Source organism: Nycticebus coucang, chromosome 5 (assembly GCF_027406575.1).
Source record: "Nycticebus coucang isolate mNycCou1 chromosome 5, mNycCou1.pri, whole genome shotgun sequence".
Classification (NCBI taxonomy): Eukaryota; Metazoa; Chordata; class Mammalia; order Primates; family Lorisidae; genus Nycticebus; species Nycticebus coucang.
Genome location: NC_069784.1, coordinates 90,629,962 through 90,641,575, shown reverse-complemented (window position 1 = coordinate 90,641,575; position 11,614 = coordinate 90,629,962).

Sequence of the window (11,614 nt, the reverse complement as noted above, 5' to 3'; positions counted from 1 at the left end):
CAAGGTGTGTATTTTTAAAAATACTAAGAGTCCTGGTATTTAAATATTTAAATTGAAAAGCAACGGAAACACCTAAGTTTTACTGAGATTAGACAAATTTTTAAAAATGTGCTTTTCCAGGTCAATTTCCATTTCTGCTCTGGAAAAGGGAAGCATATATCTATATTTATTGTGGTAATTCTTACTCTAATAGATGTTTAACTTTGATAACACCTGTAATCAATTTATAGGAAGTTGTTTCTAGGACATTGAAAAGCACATAGATATTCTTTAAAAAACTAAGTGCATATTGAAGGAATTCTGTCAGGATATGATTAATGCTGATATTTGAAGAAATTTTATAGAGGTGCATACAATTAAAAAAGCACTTTGATCTTATTTGGATAAAATTAAAAGTATTTATCAGTAAGGTCCTCTGAGATGCTCAGATCATTATTAATGATAATAAAATATAAATATCATTATAATAATAATGAGCTATTAATGATTATATAATAATGATATTTATAATAATTATAATATAATATAATTATATTATATAAATAATATAAATATCATTATTATTATCATCATTAATAGCTAACCTGATGTTTTAATGATTTCCTCCTAGTTACCTTATTGATACTAGCTTTTTGGTCTTGATTGCAATTAGGAGCATTACAAACTTCTGATTTGTGTTATTTCTCAGAACAAAAAGAAAGCAAACTAACCAACTACCACCAAATCAAAACCTTAAGAGAATCCAATTTTTTATACCTCAAGGAGTGCTGTCATAGTTATTTCTAAATATATCCTTTTATATCAATTAACATCCCAAAAGGGAAGATTGGTCATGTTGGAGTAAAACAGAAATTATGTTTGCTCTGATGATACAAAATAACCCTAAGTATTTATGGGTGATGGCCATGAGTTCAACCTACATTAAATTTGAATTTTAGCAAATTATGCTAAAAGAAATGACATTATCTTGTCCAAAGTCAGAAAACCCAGTGACTCTGAAATTGGTTCTTTGGAATAGGTCCATATGGTTAGTTAATATAATTTTATGCTTATCTGGTTGATGTTCTGGAAAGAAGACGCGTTTTCTGCAAAGAAAAACCAAACTCCCTACAGTCACTTTTTTTTCTTTTAAATTTCACATTGACATTTTGCTCTGTTTTCTTTTTGTGGACATAGACCTTTTGAACGAAGGCATGGCTAGGTAAAGTGATAGTTTCCCTGAAAAAATGATTATACCCACCAAGTAAAAAATTCAACTCAAGAAAAAAAACAAAAAGGTCAACAATATAAAGCAGAAAATATAACTTTTAAAGGAAATTTTTTAGTATTAAAGAAAGAAAAAAGAATGATAATAGTTTCTTTTTTCCCAATAGTTACAAAATGATTTTAAAAATTAGGTCAGGAGAAGCATCATGTAATTGCAGAAAATATTGTAAATCATCTTTCATGAGCTTGCTTATTAATGGTCTTGGATGGATGATTTTGCTACTCAGATGCTGAATTAGTCTTGGCAACTAAACCCCAGTGGCAATAACTCCTGGGGAGGGGAGCACATTGATAAAATAAAATTACAGCTTAAATCATATTTTCTTTGGGGGAGGAGGAAACGCCTTTGATTAAAAAATTGTTTTAAAAAATTTTTAAAAATAAACCAAAACATTCCCCATCTTAGAAAATAAAGTCAATCTAATTAGTTGTTTCATTGATAATTAAAGTGTCTAAACATATTTTAGAATTATCATCTAAAAGATAAATTGGATGCGTAAGACGATAGATCTATAATGGCAATGTTTTTCAATTGGAATGTTCTTATGTATTCTTCAGGGTTTGCAAGTTCCTGGAGAACTTATTTACCTATTTTGCTTTTTTCCACTTTACTGAATTAAAAAATGTGCATGTTTCTGATGTCAGGTCACCTGAAGACTGCCCTACAGACTCAGAGTCTCCATTTGTGTTGCTATTGCAACAACACTGAAAGATCACCTAAGAAGTTAACATGTAACCCTGAATGTCCTTGGCCCAACCTACTGTTGGGCCCAACCTACTGTTGGACAAAACAACTTTTGTCCCAAAGCAGACATTGAGATGAATTCTTGTTGCCAGTTATGATAACAAGAACTTCTATTTTACAACAGTGATATGCAATAGGAAAACTATCTATTTACTAAGACTTTAATTTCTTAAGCTATTTAAGAAATTGACACTTTGGTCTGACATCCTAAAAATGAGATTGGGTACTTACTGCTTTGGAATACTGAAGGAAACGACAGGAGTGGACCGACCCCATAAGTAAACCATGTGCTTTTCCTATGTGAAGGCCAAATGACAACATGGAGATGGTCTTATCACAATTGATTAGAGGGAAGTGTGGGAAGGTGAGGCCTTCCCTTGTCCCGAAGAGTAGACATGGTGGACAGAAAAGAGCCTGAGCTGATGCAGTTGGCCCACAAGCGGTGAGCAAACGGCAGGTGTGGATCTTGCCTTTGTACGATGAGGCAACTTGTTAAAAACTGCAACAACAGTGAACGCAGAAGTAAATGTAAGAAAGCAATTTTTTGAAATTTTTAACAATTATTATATTTTGGGATTCACTATTGAATTTTATTGACAAAATGGACTAACGATAAAGATAAGTTAATTATGAAACCTTTCCATTTCGAAAGTGATTGTTTCCTTAAACTGAAGTTTGAGCAAAACCGATACAGTGGAATTAAATTTAACTTAGACTCACTCTTGGAAAAGCTATAACAGTTGCTTGAAATAGTAATAAATAAGCAAAGCTTAATTCTTTCCTTCCTTCTGACCTCCTTTGCTTTCTTCCTTCTTTCCCCTTTTTTCTCCCTCTTTTCATCCTTCCTTTCTCCTTTCATCTTCTCTAATTTTTTCTTTTTTCTCCTCTACTTTTTCCTTCCTCATCCCTTGTCCTCTTCTCTCAAGAATCGAAACCGGCAAGGCAACACCCAGTTTTTAGTTCAAAATAATCGATATGTTATTTAGCAAATGAAGAACATTTCTAACACAAATATAAAGTACATTTTATTTTTTCTTGAAGGTTCTCATTTAAAGTATCAAGAACGGTGTGAGTTTCAGGACATTTGGGCCACATTATTTTTTCTACCAGTTTACTCAGATCCTACTTATGTGAAGACCCAGCAAGCTGTTATGGAATTAGAGTTCATTACTTTTCAGAAATCCAGGTTTTCCTAAAACTAACTCCACTGGAAAATGTGACCGTAAAGAGCTAATTTCAATAAATACTATCTTGAGAGTACACTGTGTACAAGCAAGGTAAGCCCTCGGGCGAAAAGTTAAATTGGAGGCTATTTCAGCCACCGAGGAACTCAGACTCCGGTGTGGAACAGTAACACTGACAAAGTGGATGGTGTTAAGATTTTTAAAAACATGTTTGCACGTCTTATGTTATGCTGGTAGTGTTTTACTTTATCACTTATAAAAACCATTTTGGCCTTCTGTCCTGGAACTGAAGAGAGAGACTCCTATTTTATTAGTTGCACAGCTGAGGGAAGATACGTTAGCACATACAATATTTCTGCAGGATGAAAATATCCTCAGGCTGTGACTAATGGGTAAAGTCAAAGTAAAAGAAGTACAACATGAAACTGCGATGACAGAGGGCTGAATTCAACATAGATATATTAGCTAGTGTTGACTGACAAATATTAACAAAGTTGGGTCCTGCTCAGCGCTGGTAGCAGGAACTGGGACCGTCCAGAGTCAGGTGAGAGCACTGAAGGCCCAGACAGCCATGAGCGTGTCAGTCACTTAAGAGACTTTCTGAAACGTCTTTTATCTCTGTATCAAAAATAAATAATAAACCCAAATGGCAGAGATGTAAAAAAGAAAAAAAAATACAAAAACTATAAACCAAACTTTAAAATAACACAGCCCTTATTTTACTTTGATTAAAAAAATAAAGGTGCTCAATATCCGTTGAAAGAGGGGTGTTTAATTCACATTTGAGAATGGCCTGCGTGATACAGTACAATAGCTTTTTCAAGGCAGAAAGCAAAGCAAAACCCAAACCCACCTTCCTGTTATTTCTACATATACAATAAGATAATAACTAAGGATGAGGACGTTTGTAGGGCCCGGGACAGAGTGAGAGTGATCAGACTATACCGTCCTCTTTAGATCTGAGTTTGTAAAGTGTGTCTTGATGGATGCCAGTGTCATGGGAAAAAAAGTCCAGGTTCCAAAAAGTTTGAAAACCTTTGGGTTCGTTAAAGCAGGAATCCTTTGAAACTTTAATATGCTGATGTGCGGTGTAATTCTCCAAGAGGTGACCATGATGCATTCCTCAAAAGCTTTCAACTGTGGAAAACTTTTCAGAGAGCTCGCAGGGAAGTCAGGTCCTTGGGATACAGTTTTAGAAAATTCTATGCTGGTACTGAGCATATGGAAGACACAATTATTGTTCTTTTTTTTTTTTTTAAATGAAGCCCATATATATTATATTTATATATATACACACATATATGTATATAAACATATATATACACACAGATATATTTATATATATGTGCACATATATATATATCTCCTATGGGTTCATCATGGAATTGAGTATTTGATTCTCATATTATCTTAATCTCTGTGATAGAGGTATTATTTCTCTTTCTCTACTATGTCCTCTGCCTCACTTCCCCATTCACAGTTTATAGATTAAGAACATGAGGATCTGAGAAGTTAAACATATTGTCCTAGTAAACTGGTGAAACAGAGTGGTATTAAAATTATTTATAGATTGCTTTTAAAAGCTTAAATTTTGGGAAACCTGACTTATGGTTGCAAACAAGTTAAATAAGGAATAAATTTCATCAGACACCAGAATAATTGCTGAATTCGAGGGACTTCTATGTATGAGACTTTAGCAGTGCACTAAAAATGAGACCCCCCCTCTTAGGAACTGAAGGTTTGGTGGGAAAGGCAGACCCATGAAGGGGTTGTTTGGAGGCAGTGTGGCAAGTGATAAGGAGAGGCAAACAAATCTCTTTGCTTTATTTATTTATTTATTTATTTTGAGAGAGTCTCACTTTGTTGTCCAGGCTAGAGTGCCCTGGTGTCAGCCTACATCACAGCACTTCAAACTCCTGCATTTAAGCAATCCTTCTCCCTCGGCGACCCAAGTAGCTAAGACTGCAGACGGCCTCAATGCCAGGCTAAAATCTCTTTGCTTTCATTCAGGATATTCACTCTCTGTGAAGTACAGTGAACTGGAGGCCTCATTCCCACCCTTTTATAGACAGCAGACGCTTCATGGCTGAATTCTAATGCATGTTTCCTGTGGAACATTTCCTGGGCACCTTGGCCTCTTTCCTTGTTTGAAATTAATTGCTGTCTGTATCATGCTTCCATAACACTTTGCTTTTCCTCCATTAAAACCCTATTTTCAAAGTCTGATTTTCATTATGATTTGCCGTCTGTTTATCCAACTCCCCACCCACCCCCACCCCATGCCTCCAGATCGGGAGTCCCTTGAAAGATGACATTATTCTTATATCTTCTTATAAACTACTGCTGGCCAAAACAATGCTTTGTTAAAATACAGCAGGACCTCAAAACATGTTTTTGTTTATTTGGTTGGTTGCTTGGGTGTTTTTGACATAGAATGAACTTTTTTAAAGTCAAATTTTACCATTGTTTAAAATTGTTAATCTGAACTGTAGCATCAAGAAATGGTTAGAAGCAAAAAAAAAAAAAAAAACAGACTTCCAGGACTCTTATTTAATTTCAATTTTATTTTTTATTTCTCTCTATTTTATCATTAAGTCATAGAATGTGAGGAAAAAATCAAAGGAAATGGAGCATGGCCTATCTAGCTCATTAAAAAAACCCCAAAAGATCTTTTTGTAAATTAACAATCCAGTTAGTTTACCAGACCATTTTAGCAATTACAGAGAGAAAATGGAAGAATGGAAGGAGATCCTTTACAGAGACATTACTTCTAGACTTTTTTCTTGAGTTGCAGAAAGTCCCAGTACCATAAGTCAAGCTTGGGGAAAATATCAGGTTAATCTGCAATAATTAAATCAGCAACATACAGGTATTTACTTTGACCAAACCATGCCCAGATTCGTAGACTTTGTAAAATATTTAAATGTATAAAAAGATCGTTGTTATCTGCTTACAATTACTTTCTTAATTTTTTTTAAAAAATACACATATAAAATAGTTGAAGTAGAGAATCATAGCCATATGGCATGTAATTCTTGAACATTTAGGATAGATGGAAAGCCTAATTTTTTGCCCATAAATCAACTGCATGATACAAGAGAAGTTTTAAAATGTAAATATATTTCCTCATATGTTTTTGTCTTTAAAAAGTAGAGATATAAACAACTAACCATCTCAGGGTAGATACAGCACAACCAGCTTTGTTTCTAAAACAACAACAACAACAAAAATCATTTAGGAACTGGAAAAGTTTGCTAAATCTGTAACAAATTTGGATTAATGTAAACCAGATTTTAAATCTAGATATCCCTGAGAGAATGATTAGAAGCAGGGGTCTGCATTTTCTACTTCTGTGACCAGCCAGATAGTGGGTATCTTTGTAGACCACATCTCCTCTATGGCACCCATTTAATTCTGCCATTGTAGCACACAAACAACAATAGATCGTGTATGACCGAATGGGCCTGGCTGTATTCAATAAAACTTTATTCACTAAAACAGGCAGTGGGCCTAATTTAAGGCATTGACACTACAATATGTTCAAATGATCTGTGGGAAACGACCGAATGTAGGTGTGGACATCTGTTGTTTTGCATACCCAGAAAGCAGTCTCCTTCCTCTGAGAATGCTTATTCAAAACTCACACTGCAAAGTTGGGGTTTGAACATTCCCTTTCATTTGATTGAAGGTTCTTCCCTTTCTGAGTCAGCTCTTCCTTTGGCCTAAGTGAAAGTTGTATTTCTGTTTCTTGCTCTCAGGAGGTATCATCAACAGAAACGCACAGGTGCCACTCTGGGTGGCCAATGAGGCTGGCACAGGGGGTCCATGGTTGTGCCTTTGGCTTCTTGGTTAGCCCAAGCTGAAGACCACAGATGTTTCTTGCAGGCCCCCAAGTGAGGCCTTCCTGAGGTTGCACAATTCACTGAAGTGCATGAATCTCCCAAATGGAGGTGATTGCAGAAGAACAATCAGCCTTGTAGAATTCTTCAAAGAGCTCTCCAGGGAACACCACTCTTACGGAGATACTTGGCACGATTTCCCTATGTATGAACGATTGGTTGTAAGCTGAGCTTGATCATTTCTCCTTGCTGTGCTGAAACACATACCCGCTTGGCCATTCTCCAAGTGTTGTAAACATCCCAAACCCTTTGGGAGGCTTTTGAAAGGAAGAATATTTTGTTTCTTATAGTAATCATTGCTCCCCTTCCACCATTCTGAGCAGCACAGTCTTTCAGCAGAAATGAGCAGAAGACATCCCAGATGGGCCTATTTCTTCTTGTCACTTGGATCACTGTCTGCTCTTGACTACTGTGAGAGGCTTCCCCATCCTCTCTCCTGCAGCTGGCGCATGGCTAGTGCATATTTCTGTTTAAAACGAGGCTTTGAGCGACGTGAATCTTCTCATGATTTCAGGGGAATGCTTTCACTGGGTTAGGGGGACTGGTTGGGCCCCCAAATCAGATACTCTTGGCTAACATTTGCTCCTTCCTAAATGCACACAGCTCAGCACATTGTGTGTTTATTGAAACAACTCTGCGGTTTGTCAAACTGCAGTTATGTTGATGTTGAATGTTGCACTGGGCACTCCCACGGAAAACAAAAACCGGGCTGATGACACAGAAACAAGTGACTAATGTGCATCCAACATGAGAATAACTAAAGGCAAGTCAGAATCAGAGCTGGAAAGAGCTCTAATTATTTGTAGGTCCTACTGTATGATTATTCAAACGTGTTCTGGTTAATGAGATCTGTCAGTTATAATTGGTTTGGTAGTTAAACAAAAAGGATGACATCCCTATTTCATTGAACCTGAATGTGATTGCACCACATAATAACAAATGCTGATTTATTAGAGGATTACCAAGCTACAAATATTAAGATATGCTATTTTATTTAATCCTTATCCTCTGAAATCAGTATTGACTTCATTTTGTGAGGAGGAAAACTAAGGCTCATAGAGGTCAAGTAATAAGCTCATGGCCATACTAGTGGTAAGTGATGGAGCCAGGGTCAAAGTCCAGGTTGATTTGATTCCAAAGCCAGTATCCTTCACACTACCTTAGACTTCAGGCAATTTGTAGAAGCTTCAGAAATAGTGCTTGTTGCCTGAGAGGAATAGAAGCATTTGTGATTTATTGGCCTTTTCTAGTGATGTCTGTTCTAAGACCAGGGTTACTTTGTCCTGGCATCATGAACTCTATACCTTTGCTGAATACATTTGTAAATATGCCATACACAGTTTATCTGAAAACCCTAACTCTAGAGCAGTGACTATAAATCTGATTCCCTTCTCCAGCTGACCATATGTTCCTCTCCCTCCCTTTGCTCCTCTCTAGGGACATTCAGTCATGTCTGGAGATACTTTTGGTCATGGGCAAAAGCAACTACTGACATCTCTTGTGGCCTGGGACAACATCCTACGAACATCCTACTCCAGACAGCATGGTCCTCTCTCAACAAAGAACATCTGTCCAAAATGTCAATAGTGCCAAGTTTGAGAAACCCTTTTCTAGAATAGTCTGGGAATTCATGGCAAAACTTTAAAAGGATTGAGAACTTGGCCAAGCAGAGCGACACATATCATATCTGTAGAGAATTCTATCCTATCTCTAGCAATCACGTCAACCCCTCAGCACATGTTTCCAGTAAAATAGGTTTGTGATGTCAGTGAATATTATTAAAAAGCTAAAGTGATATCAAAGTGAAGTTCCAACCTTTCAGAGAAGAGAATGTTGGCAGCCATGTTCCTTGTTTCTTATTCCATGTTTTGGAACTGCAGTTAGCAGCCATGTTCTTTTTTTTTTTTTATTATTCTTACACTGAAAATTTTTTCTGAGAAATGGCAGCTTCCAAAACTATGCCTCTTCTTTTGAAACACAGCATATGCTTGTTTAAACGCTCCATGTGGCCAGAGCTCCAAACACAGGGCTTTTCACATTTGTTTCTCATCATTTTTGACAATTAGCCTCCCTTATTTCAATAAACATCTCACTCTTAAAGAATAATTCTTAAGTGCCATTTATCTTTTCCTGGGTGTAGTAAGATTTCTCATGAGCAAGCATTTCACATTTTTCTCTGTGAAATGTTTTTCCAAGCGTTTAACTCTGCAAAAACCTACTGGGCAGACAAAATAGAATGTTGTGAGAGTTGAAAGTCTAGTTCCTTGGTTTCCACATTAAGGAAATCCCCTGCCTCTGAAAACAGCCACGATTTAACATTTATGATACAGTTTGGTTTTAGCACACGTACAAGCAAATATCACTCTTGTTGGGCAATTGTCCAGGAAACAGTATTTTAACCTAACATATCTCTATGAATAATTGATCTCAATAACCTTTTATCATACATGTATTAACAATTTCAGAACTTGAAGAAAAAAATAAAAGAAAGTTGAGATAATTAAGTTATACATTTTCCTGGAAACAAACTTGGACTAGTACATTGACCAACCAATTTAATCCAATAACGTCATCATTTCTAAGTCCTGGAAAAATATGGGAATATGTGATTATTTAATCGAGTTTTAATTGTCACGTCTAAGATCATCCACAGGTCATGGAATTACCTTTTGAGGGGCACCCTTACACTGGTGTTTTCTTATAAAGCAGAAGACAATTGATTTACAAAGAAACATTAAAAATACTTAAGACCCACATATAAAAAATGAAGCCATTCTACCTTTATCAAAACCAGACAAAACAATGAAAGCAAGTCTTTCTCCTGCCTAACTCTTCACTGTTCTCATTTTAGAGACATCCTTTGTGTTTATATTTCTTTCCAAAAGAAAGGAATTCCAAAATTCAAGAAATAATATTAACTTTATCTCATTATGAGTAGATACACGCTTGCCTAGGACTTGAGAGTTGGCCTTGAAACTATAAAATGAAGGGTGTGTCTTTAAGTTGGTTAGCTTGGGAAGAGATTGGTTTAGATTTTTTGGCCCTACGTTTATGATAAATGGGTACCTACATTTATGTTGTTTTACCCACTAAATCAAGGTGTGTGTGTCTATAAATGTATGATGAATTATTATAAAATATATACTCAGTTATGTGACATGTAGGTAAACTTTGACAAGAGATATGCACATAATATGTATCAGGGCCAGACTTAACATTTATTGTTCTTCAAGGAAATTTCAGTTGAAAAGTGATTAACATTTTCAGTTTACATTATGAAGTTTCTTTTTTCTTTCTTTCTTTTTTTTTTTTTTTTTTGGTCATCTACAATCAAAATGAGGAGATTTAAGCATGGATCTAATCTTTCATCGCCATCACACCGTGAATTTTACAAAGAGGTATTATACAGTTTAGATTTCTCGGTTTGTGATTTCATTGGTTTGTATAGCAGGCTGCTTCTCTCCAGAGAAATTAAGTCTTCAGATCTGTGGTTGGCAAAGTCTTTGAGTCCTCTGCTGTGCTCCCCTTGGGGGATGGAAGTGTCTCAGGTTGGTCTACAGTGACTTCGGTCACTGAACAGTTTATAGTACTACTGTTTCAGGGGAAACTGCCAATTGGCAGCTAGACATGAGTGGTCTGGACAATTAGCAGGCTTCTGTTCAGTCCTTGGTCTTGTTCATTACTGTGACTGCAGAAAGCAATCTCGTTACCTAGATGAGGTGGAAATTCAGGCATGTGAAGTAACTGGCTAGGATCCAGTGCCAACACCAAGGTGGCGGGGCGCAGTGTGTTAGCTCTCCATCCCAATCTCCATAAGCGCACTACACACACCAGATACACATACGATGTAAGTCAAAACAAGCTGTAGGTTTGCTGTTCTTGCAAATTCAAGGTGAATTTATAGCCTTCTTCTTCTAAATGAATTTTTCCTATAAGCTTTTCTTATACAGGAATGATAAAATTGCCCATACCAATGGTCTAGGAGGGAATGTTCCATAGGAAAAAAAAATAGTTACAATTGGTATTTAGCTTGTTCACTGATATTTCACATTGAGTCTCTTTGGATTGTATAGCTCTAGAACAAAAGACTACAAAAGTGAAAAACCTACAGAAGTTTTATAGTCTTGGATTATAAGAAGCTGAGGAAACCACTTATCTAGAGACATCTTGGATACCAGAAGAGACCTTCTGGATTAAAGTAGATTATTAACAGATGCTTGGTAAGGTTGGTAAGCATGCAGGAAAAAAACAGTGATTGTTCAGAAATGGCACAGTTTCATGAAAATAAATCACACCAAAGAAACATAATTTCCTACTTAGATGCCCTTTGTACAGTGGTAGATACAAGAAATGCAGGTTCAGTGTTTCATCTTAGGAGGACATTTGATAGAATACAGTGGAGGGTGCTATTTTGTAGTGAAGTCATGAGTGGATTTGGAAGCAGAAAACTGCCTTGACTCCCCCACTTATAAGTTGCACACAATTTCACAAGTCAGGTAGCTTTTCTGAAACTAACTTTC